At 33.4% G+C, this 8086-nt stretch overlaps 1 long non-coding RNA gene across 2 annotated transcripts; it reads left to right on the forward strand.

Annotated features, from left to right (window-relative positions):
• Positions 1-306: 306 nt before the first annotated feature.
• On the forward strand, positions 307-6401 carry LOC136042755 (uncharacterized). 2 transcript variants are annotated; one of them, XR_010621409.1, is made up of 3 exons: positions 307-325; positions 2559-2686; positions 5725-6401. It is a non-coding gene; the product is annotated as an uncharacterized LOC136042755 (long non-coding RNA). The 2 variants fall into 2 exon arrangements; XR_010621408.1 differs by lacking the exon at positions 307-325 and adding an exon at positions 394-460.
• The last annotated feature ends 1685 nt before the right edge of the window (positions 6402-8086 follow it).

The raw sequence follows: 8086 nt of genomic DNA on the forward strand, positions 1-8086 counted from the left end.
GCAGAATAAGGGAGGGGGTATTGTGTCCGCTGATGACCATTGTATAATCAAAATATTCGGAAGTTTCTAGAACCCGAGAAAACTTCGCCAAATCAAGCACTAGGATGTAAAACCAGTAACAATGCCCCCAAGATATGGCGATACGGAAAAGAACCTCCATATTCCGCTCTTGTCTTATTCTGGATTGCATCACTCAGTTTGTTCTATATTCTATCTTTTTGTGAGAGACAACTTCCGTCATTGACGGTCATTTGCTCCGTGCGCACACACAAAAATACCAGCCAATCAGAATCGAAGATAAGTTAACCGTGAATCAAAATATATAGTGAGTAGATTTATGAAATTTCATCAGTTATTAATAATATTTCGTCTGTTAATCATTCATAAAACAGGAATGTCAAAATTTATCATCGCAATTACATGCGTTTTCCTATTTTGTGGTGTTCAAGGACGATCAGTTGTAAGTGAATTTTAACTCATCTAAGGCAGGTACATACATAACAATTTATTTCGAGGAGGGGTGGGGTGCTTAGCCTAAATTCGTACGAAAAACCTTGTCATTTGGGGGGATGAACCAGTTGTCCTCCACTGCCTACGTGCCTGATCTTCGGTAGGTCTAATTGTTTTCAGATTTGCAGAAGGGATAGGCTATACGAACTTAGTCTAGAAAATTTTACGGTACTTAAGTATTATACGAGAAACACTCAAGACACTGCCCGGTTTTCATCCCGGCTAGTTTGTCATGTATAGTGATAGAACATAGTGTCTGACCATAGATAGTTATATTTCAATTAAATATTTAGTTGGTTTTTAGATTAGAATAGGTTTATTTAGTTTACGCATTTAATATATGCTATGCTTTACCCCCCCCCCCCTCCCCTTAATGTATTATATATGCTAGCTTGATATAATATTATTTACATAATATTCGCTAGCTTTACAGTTTTTGCCAAAGCTCCCCCTTAATACCTGAATATGGCCTTGGGTTTGTAACTCGCCGAGTTTGTTGGTTTGCAATATTTTTTCTGTGATTTAGTTTTAGTGTATGAGCACTTGTAAAGAAAACTTGGAAAATGGAACAAAAGTAGTAGGTCTACCATTAGATTTTGGCAAAATTCTATTATAGAGGCTTTTTGCAATCTTGGAAAGTAGGTAAGTTTTGGGTCAATGTTGGTATTACCGGAAAAATTTTTCTGGGTCATGAAACTATTGTTAATAGATACATTTTGACTTTTTGAACATCTTTTTTCTCTTGCAAAACTACCGCAAATTCACCGTTATGGAGTTATTCCGGTCCAAATATTCTTGTATTTACAAACATAGAATTGCAATCATTTCCGTTTTCGTTGATCGGAAATTTGAAATCGCTAACGTTTTAAGACCGAAAATTGCTCTGTGGCTTTTTAATCTTTATTAGGGTACTTTTTTTCTTTTTTTTTATTGACGGATGATATGCTTTTACATATACATCATAAAAAAAAATTTATGACTATATTTCTAATGCGAATTCAACCAAATTATACCTAATAATCGTAATATTATATAATGAAATATAATATTGTTTTATGAAGAAAATTTATATTTTCAAGCCACATTGAGGGAAATTAAATCGAAATAATTTGTCACGTTGCCAAATATTGTCTTATTTAGTATAGGCTCTGAGCCTCCTCCTCCCACGCATATCCCTGTGCAAAGCTGTGTTGGCCTCAGGAGGCTTACTACTGCAATGAGTTGATAGTAGTAGTAGCCGTGCTGTCGTATTTTGATGAGTAAACTATCTTTTAGCAGCACCAGGTTATAGATGTTCTGGATAGTCTACTGACAAAAGTGCAATTGCTCTCATTTTTACAAGCTAATCATTTTCTGTTTGTAATTTATCGAAACGCTTTTGTTTGGAATTGTTGAAAACTGCGTTTTGAATTGTTGACCCACTACGAAACATTATGTGCTAATGGGAACGGGACTGAGTAAATAGGTGGGTTGGGGAGTTTATTAACTTTCCTAAAAGCATAAATAACTAAATCGGTCGATAGGCATAGTATAGTACGTGATCTTGATATTTTTACAATTATTTTTATTCTTTCTTTTGTATTTCCATATAATATACCTATTCTTAATATTTTTTTGAAATTCTACTTGGCCCTTCCCCTCGAGACAAAATTTAGCGTTACTACTTGTTTGAGCAGACGACAAAATATGTCAAACGATTTCCGGAAACGTGAATAAATGGCCATCTGGTTAAAAACTACGACATAATAGATCGAAATCACATCAATTGGCAGTCAATGTGTTTTATTTTAAATTTTCTATCGAAAATCCTCTGTACGAAAAAAACTTTCCTGGAGATGGTAGTTTTCAATCTATTTTTAAAGATTTCTGTAGGAACACAACGATCTAGCATAAACGAAGCATGAATAATGGCTATTTTGTTTGTAGGCCTAGGTTATTATATAATAGTCTAAACGATAAATTACGCAACAATCAACTCCTTAAGTAGTTACGCAACCTATTAACTTTTAAAAAAGTGTAATAGAATTTAAAAGTGTTTGTAATTTCAGACTTCGAGTCCTGCACAGTCGCTTGATGAAAATGATAGAAATTCCTGCAGAATGAAGCACACCCCATGTGGCTGGGAAATCTACAACCCAATCACAAGAAATCGTCTACATGTTGTCCAAAATGCATCGTAAGTATTAAAAATATTAATTTTCGTTGGCTAAATCCATATCAAACTAAGTCAGGTTAGGTCCAATTGAAGTGAGAAAGAATCCAACCCATTTTCACTCTTTTGGCTATAAGAATATTTGGCGCCATCTGGCAATCCCGACTTAAATTCTTTCTAGCTATGCTATCAGATGCCAAATTACCTGCATATTATAGTTTTGTTTGCACAATGCTATAATTATTAAAATTGAATCAGACAAATATGCAGAATAAAGTGGGATTTTGTGGCCATAAGCCTCCTCACGACTGCAAACAATCGCCATAATTTTCCAACTAATTTATTTACCTATTTTTGATTTTTTCTAATGCGATTTTTGATTTTTGATTTTTTCCAAAGGAGCTATGCTCCAGATAGTTCTTTAATTGTTTTATTTTTCTAGTCTACTCTATACCCTCCATACCCCTCCTCCTGAAATGCGAATACACACCAAAATAAATTCTCTGATCATATCTGCCTATAAGGATAGGCTCTGAAAGAAGTCGAATTTTTGCTTCAATCAATCAATCAATTAATCGATACTTAAAAAATGCTTACAAACGTAAAGCAGTTCCTAAGCCCAAGAAACTTTGCTTATAATACAAATAAATGTACTTTCTCATTTTGTACTTTCTCTACATTCTTATGCAGCTGAAAACGTGGGTCACTTCTGTTTCAAATATAAATCGAAAATTATTTCCAGCCTGAAGGATTGTGTCCAAAATAAACAAAACTGTTCTCTTTTTGCTATTAATAAATTTGCTATCAATACTCTTGCTTATATCAGTATCTAAATACCTAAAACAAGATGCCTGCCTTTTTTGGAAAAAATGGCGTAAAATGTGGAAAAATTTTTTGGAAAAATTTGATCTAAACTTCATGAATGGCGAAAAAAAAACTTCAAAAATATAAAAACTTCATAAACTTCATATTAAATTAAATTTTATCAATTTTATTAATTTTTTTTATTAATTTTATTTTATTATTTTATTTATTTTTAAGGCCAGATATTTTATTTCATCATTTTATTATTTATTTATTTTTAATTATTTTTATTTATTTTATAAATTTTATTTATTTTTATTAATTTTATTAAATATAAAAACTTCATAAACTTCAAAAATGGCGAAAAAAATTTGGAAAAATTTATCTATCCATTTTTGGATAGATTAATTTTCCAGAAAGCCTAATAATTACGCTTTAAATCAGATGTGCCTTCCGGAATTTCCCATAGTAACCTTGGTTATTTGCTTTAGCGAGACGAAATTTATCGTCTTCTTTCATCAATTAGCTTTAAAACTCTCATTCGAAAAATTTCTAAGGAAGATTTTGGGGAATTTCCCTTTCAGTGAGGCTTTACCAGCCGGAATTCATCTTGCAACATTATATGCTCATTTTATTTGATAAAATTTATAGCATTTTTGCTAAAAATTATCTGAACTCTTGATTCACTTTAAATCAGTCGTGAAACAACAGGAAAAAACAGAACAAAAGAGACAACATTTTGTTTGAAGAAAATACACATGCTTTGTTTTTAAATTTATATAAGTGTATTTACATGTGAGAAGAAAATTGGTCAAAAAGAGTGTGAACAGTATCCTTTGCCTGCGTCAAAAAAAAAAGAAAAACGTAAGAGGGAACAGCACAGAGGCAGAGAACTTACTTGTGAAAATTGCTTCGCATGTTCTGATAAAAAAAAACAAAAAAAACGTTCTTTTTACCTGCTTAATATGTCGTTCAAATGAAAACATCGAATTTCCGTTCTCTATATTGGCTCAAAATCTGGTATAGCAATAACGAGTAAATTCAACAACGGGTAAAAATTGTGGGTTTCTTACTTATGGCTAAGGATTAATATGATTAGCATGCGAAAACACCTCACAAAAATAAACCAAACGAATGAAAGTAGACATTTTACTATAGAAATATAGGACAGTAAGATTTTTTTTTCCTCTTTAGGATTGCCAATTTTTATTATAATAAGTATTCATAATAGAACATATAATAGGGTGGTAATATTTACCTCACTGAAGCTTTACACTCATATACGAAAACCAAATATGAAAAACGAGGCTGGTGCATAAATTTTCTGGGCAAAAGAGGTGGCATGAAAAACAAAACTTTAATGATAACTCCTTATTGTTGGAAAATCATAGAAAATTTGAGATTAGGGATATGGCCTGCTTGCTTCCAGGCCTAGAATTAACTCTTAAGCAATTCTACATTCTATCTAGTTGTGATTGTCTTAGCTTAGAAAAAAAAGGAGCGTTTCATTTTCCGAATATTTAGGCATGAAGTTTTAATTGCACTGTGTTTTGTTTTGCACTTTGTCGATGAACACAGTGCGATGAAAACTATATTTAAAAAGGAAAATTACAGTTTTCATAACAAACTGCTTGTTGTGTAGACTATTTTGAGAGCATACAAGGAATTCCGTTCTTCATCTCTGTTTGTAATAAAACTAGCTCAAATTCATTTTTTTCAAGAACGCCTCCTCCTGCACAGGTCTCCATAAAACCTCCAATCCAACGACTGGGGTCACCAATAACTGCGAGTCATCTTTCGGCAAGAGCCGGTCTCAAAGTTTCAATACTAATACCACCAAGTTTCATCGTGATCTCTCCACTCTAAGCATTTTTCAAGATTTCCGGTTTCCCCCTCCAACTCCCCCCATCGTCACCGGATCCTGTAAGGATTTAAAATAAGAGATCTGAGTTGCGAGGTCGTTCTAAATATCAAATTTCATCAAGATTCCATCACCCGTTCGTAAGTTAAAAATACCTCGTTTTTTCTATTTACAAGGAATTCCGTTAATCTTATCTTTTTGTAAGAAAAATAGCTCAAATTCAAGTCTTTCTTTTAATATAGCAGTTTTCAGGTTTACCTGTGTAAGAGGAATTAGAACATAGATGGTTTTATTATTTTAGGAAAATAAAAATGCTAGTACCACTGAGAGAACAGGAGATATCAACCATATAAGAATAAATAACTACAGTGACTCTAACTTTATTTTCTTATTTCAGATGCAAATGCGCTTCTGACCACAAATGCGTCAAAGCTGAGGACGAAATCTCCCAATCAACGTATATCTACAAATGCAGACCTTCTTTTCCATCTAATTTGACATAAAGCTAGCTATGACTCCAAGACAGGTCCTTTTTGGGGTCCTCCTTAGACTTATACTCATTGTACCTTAAACGCCGGAAGGGACTTCCGCGCCCGGGATCACTTCGAGTACCTTTTTATTCAATGATACTATTCGTTATCGACTATTCTTACTGGGTATCTCAGTTATGATTTATCAGTTTGTTTTACTATAGAGAAACTAAACCCTCATTTCTATTCAGAGTAGTAGCTGAGATTGCTTTGTTTGCTGTGTGTGCGTTGGAGAGGGTTGTCCAAATTACTTCAGGGATAAGGATCTAGCTAAAGAATTTGTAATTTAATAAGCAATCTGTTTCAACAAAATATTTGTTTACAATTTTTTTTTTACTTTGGGATGAGGTAGTCCAAACATTGAAACCCATTTGCTTTGTTTCTCGCTACGCCACTGTTTCTGTTTTACAACGAGGGACCTGTAACGGCAAAGCTAGCTTTTGTATAGTGCCGATATTATGTGTAGTAAATTATTACTGCTTAGTTGATCTTTTCTTTTCTACTTTTTTTTAATAAAGAGCATATAATTAAATTTTGAACTCTGCATTTCGCTTTTGTTTTTAGAAACTGATAGGTAACGCTTATGTTGTGAGGAGGTAACTTGGAATTTTCTGACTAACTTGGAACTTACTGTATTTTTTTCATAGGATCAGTGCGTATGGAGAAATTCTAATCGAGGCCGGAGATGGGAAATTTGTTCATACACGAAAAAACCAATTAATAATATGGAATTGGGCAAATATTATAGCTTCCAGAATTAAAGTATAAGTAGAATATTTTCCTAAAAAGGACTTGCAGAGGTGTTTGTTTCATTGAAGATGAGGGGATCTGTCATGACTTAGACAGGTTGTTGCAGTAGCTCTAGTTCAAAGAATACCTGAATTTATTTTTTGGACCATTTACCTGATTAAAATTACTATGTTCAGCTCCTTGAGTTTGTTTTTTACTTTTTTCTTACACCTTTGAAAAAACAATGGACCTACAAAATTTTTTAAAACTTAATTTTACTCTCCAGTAAACATAGGAAAGTGTTAGATGTGGCTTTCCTTTTTAGGTACGATAATATAAGTAAACACGAGACAGCGCCCATAAGTTCTGCATAACAGAGCCTCCAGATTGAAACGGAATAATTCTTGCGCTCGCGATTTTACGTAGCAAGGCTTTCAGACCGAACCACCTTCCCATCTGAACAACGTAGACAAAAGTTCTGTAAAAATTCTTGTCTTCCTTTTAAGACACGACTTTCATTGGTAGTTGATTTAAAGTTCGAATGACAGATGGTTATAGTTCCGACGATGATGTCATCGGAATAGCCTACAGCAAATGGAAAGAATGCTATTAAACATTTTTTGATAAGCACACTTGCCCCCCCCCCCATCTTCCATCCTTCCTTTACTTCTGGCCAACGAACCCTGTGTATCCTGGATTTAAATTGGATTTTTATGGTTAACCCCAGGATTTAATTAAAAATTGAATTATTTTCTTGAATAGGTTTACAGATTTTTCTTCAACTCCTTCCGTTTTAAGTTTGTGTTGCCGTCAAGTTGAGACAGTTTTAATTTTGTTATATACGTAATTTTCAAATGTTACAGAGCCCTCCGTAGCAATCTGTAAATGGTCTTTCTAAAGGGGATAGGTACGAAAAGTTTCTGAACTGAAAGTGATTTAAGTGGTTACTATGGATTTTTTATTAGTATATCTTTAAAAATTAAATTCGTTCGAGCATGTTACTGCTAAGAACTGCAAAGGAAGTTCGCTTAATTTATAAAAAATATATTCTAAGTAGCTGACCCCTTAACGCTTATAATTTCCTGGAACGGGACAATTTTCTGAAAATGGGGTGATCTGCATCTAAAGGTCGTCGAAAAAGCTAGTTAAAGCATTTAGAAACGGATGTGAGATCACTGAACAAACCTATTGAGTTACTGGGTCATTTTATTAGGATTAATATCTGGGAATTTTCTACTCTTTTTGTGGATCACCTGACTCCGGCTTTGACACGTTTTCAGCGAGTCTTGTTTTGCCACACGTGACTCTCTTCAGGTTTCTCTTTGACATACTGAATTTGAGTCTAAATGGAGCGGAATTCCCAAGATCAAGGACTTAAACTTCTTGAAAGAGCGTTTAGAAAACATTTGACGTTCTTAGTATAAAATATTGGTAAAAAATTATTTCGACTCCTCGAATTAATATTTTTCTTAGTAATCAAAAAACTGGTTACAAAATAAG

This window comes from Artemia franciscana, unplaced genomic scaffold (assembly GCF_032884065.1).
Source record: "Artemia franciscana unplaced genomic scaffold, ASM3288406v1 Scaffold_1937, whole genome shotgun sequence".
Lineage (NCBI taxonomy): Eukaryota > Metazoa > Arthropoda > Branchiopoda > Anostraca > Artemiidae > Artemia > Artemia franciscana.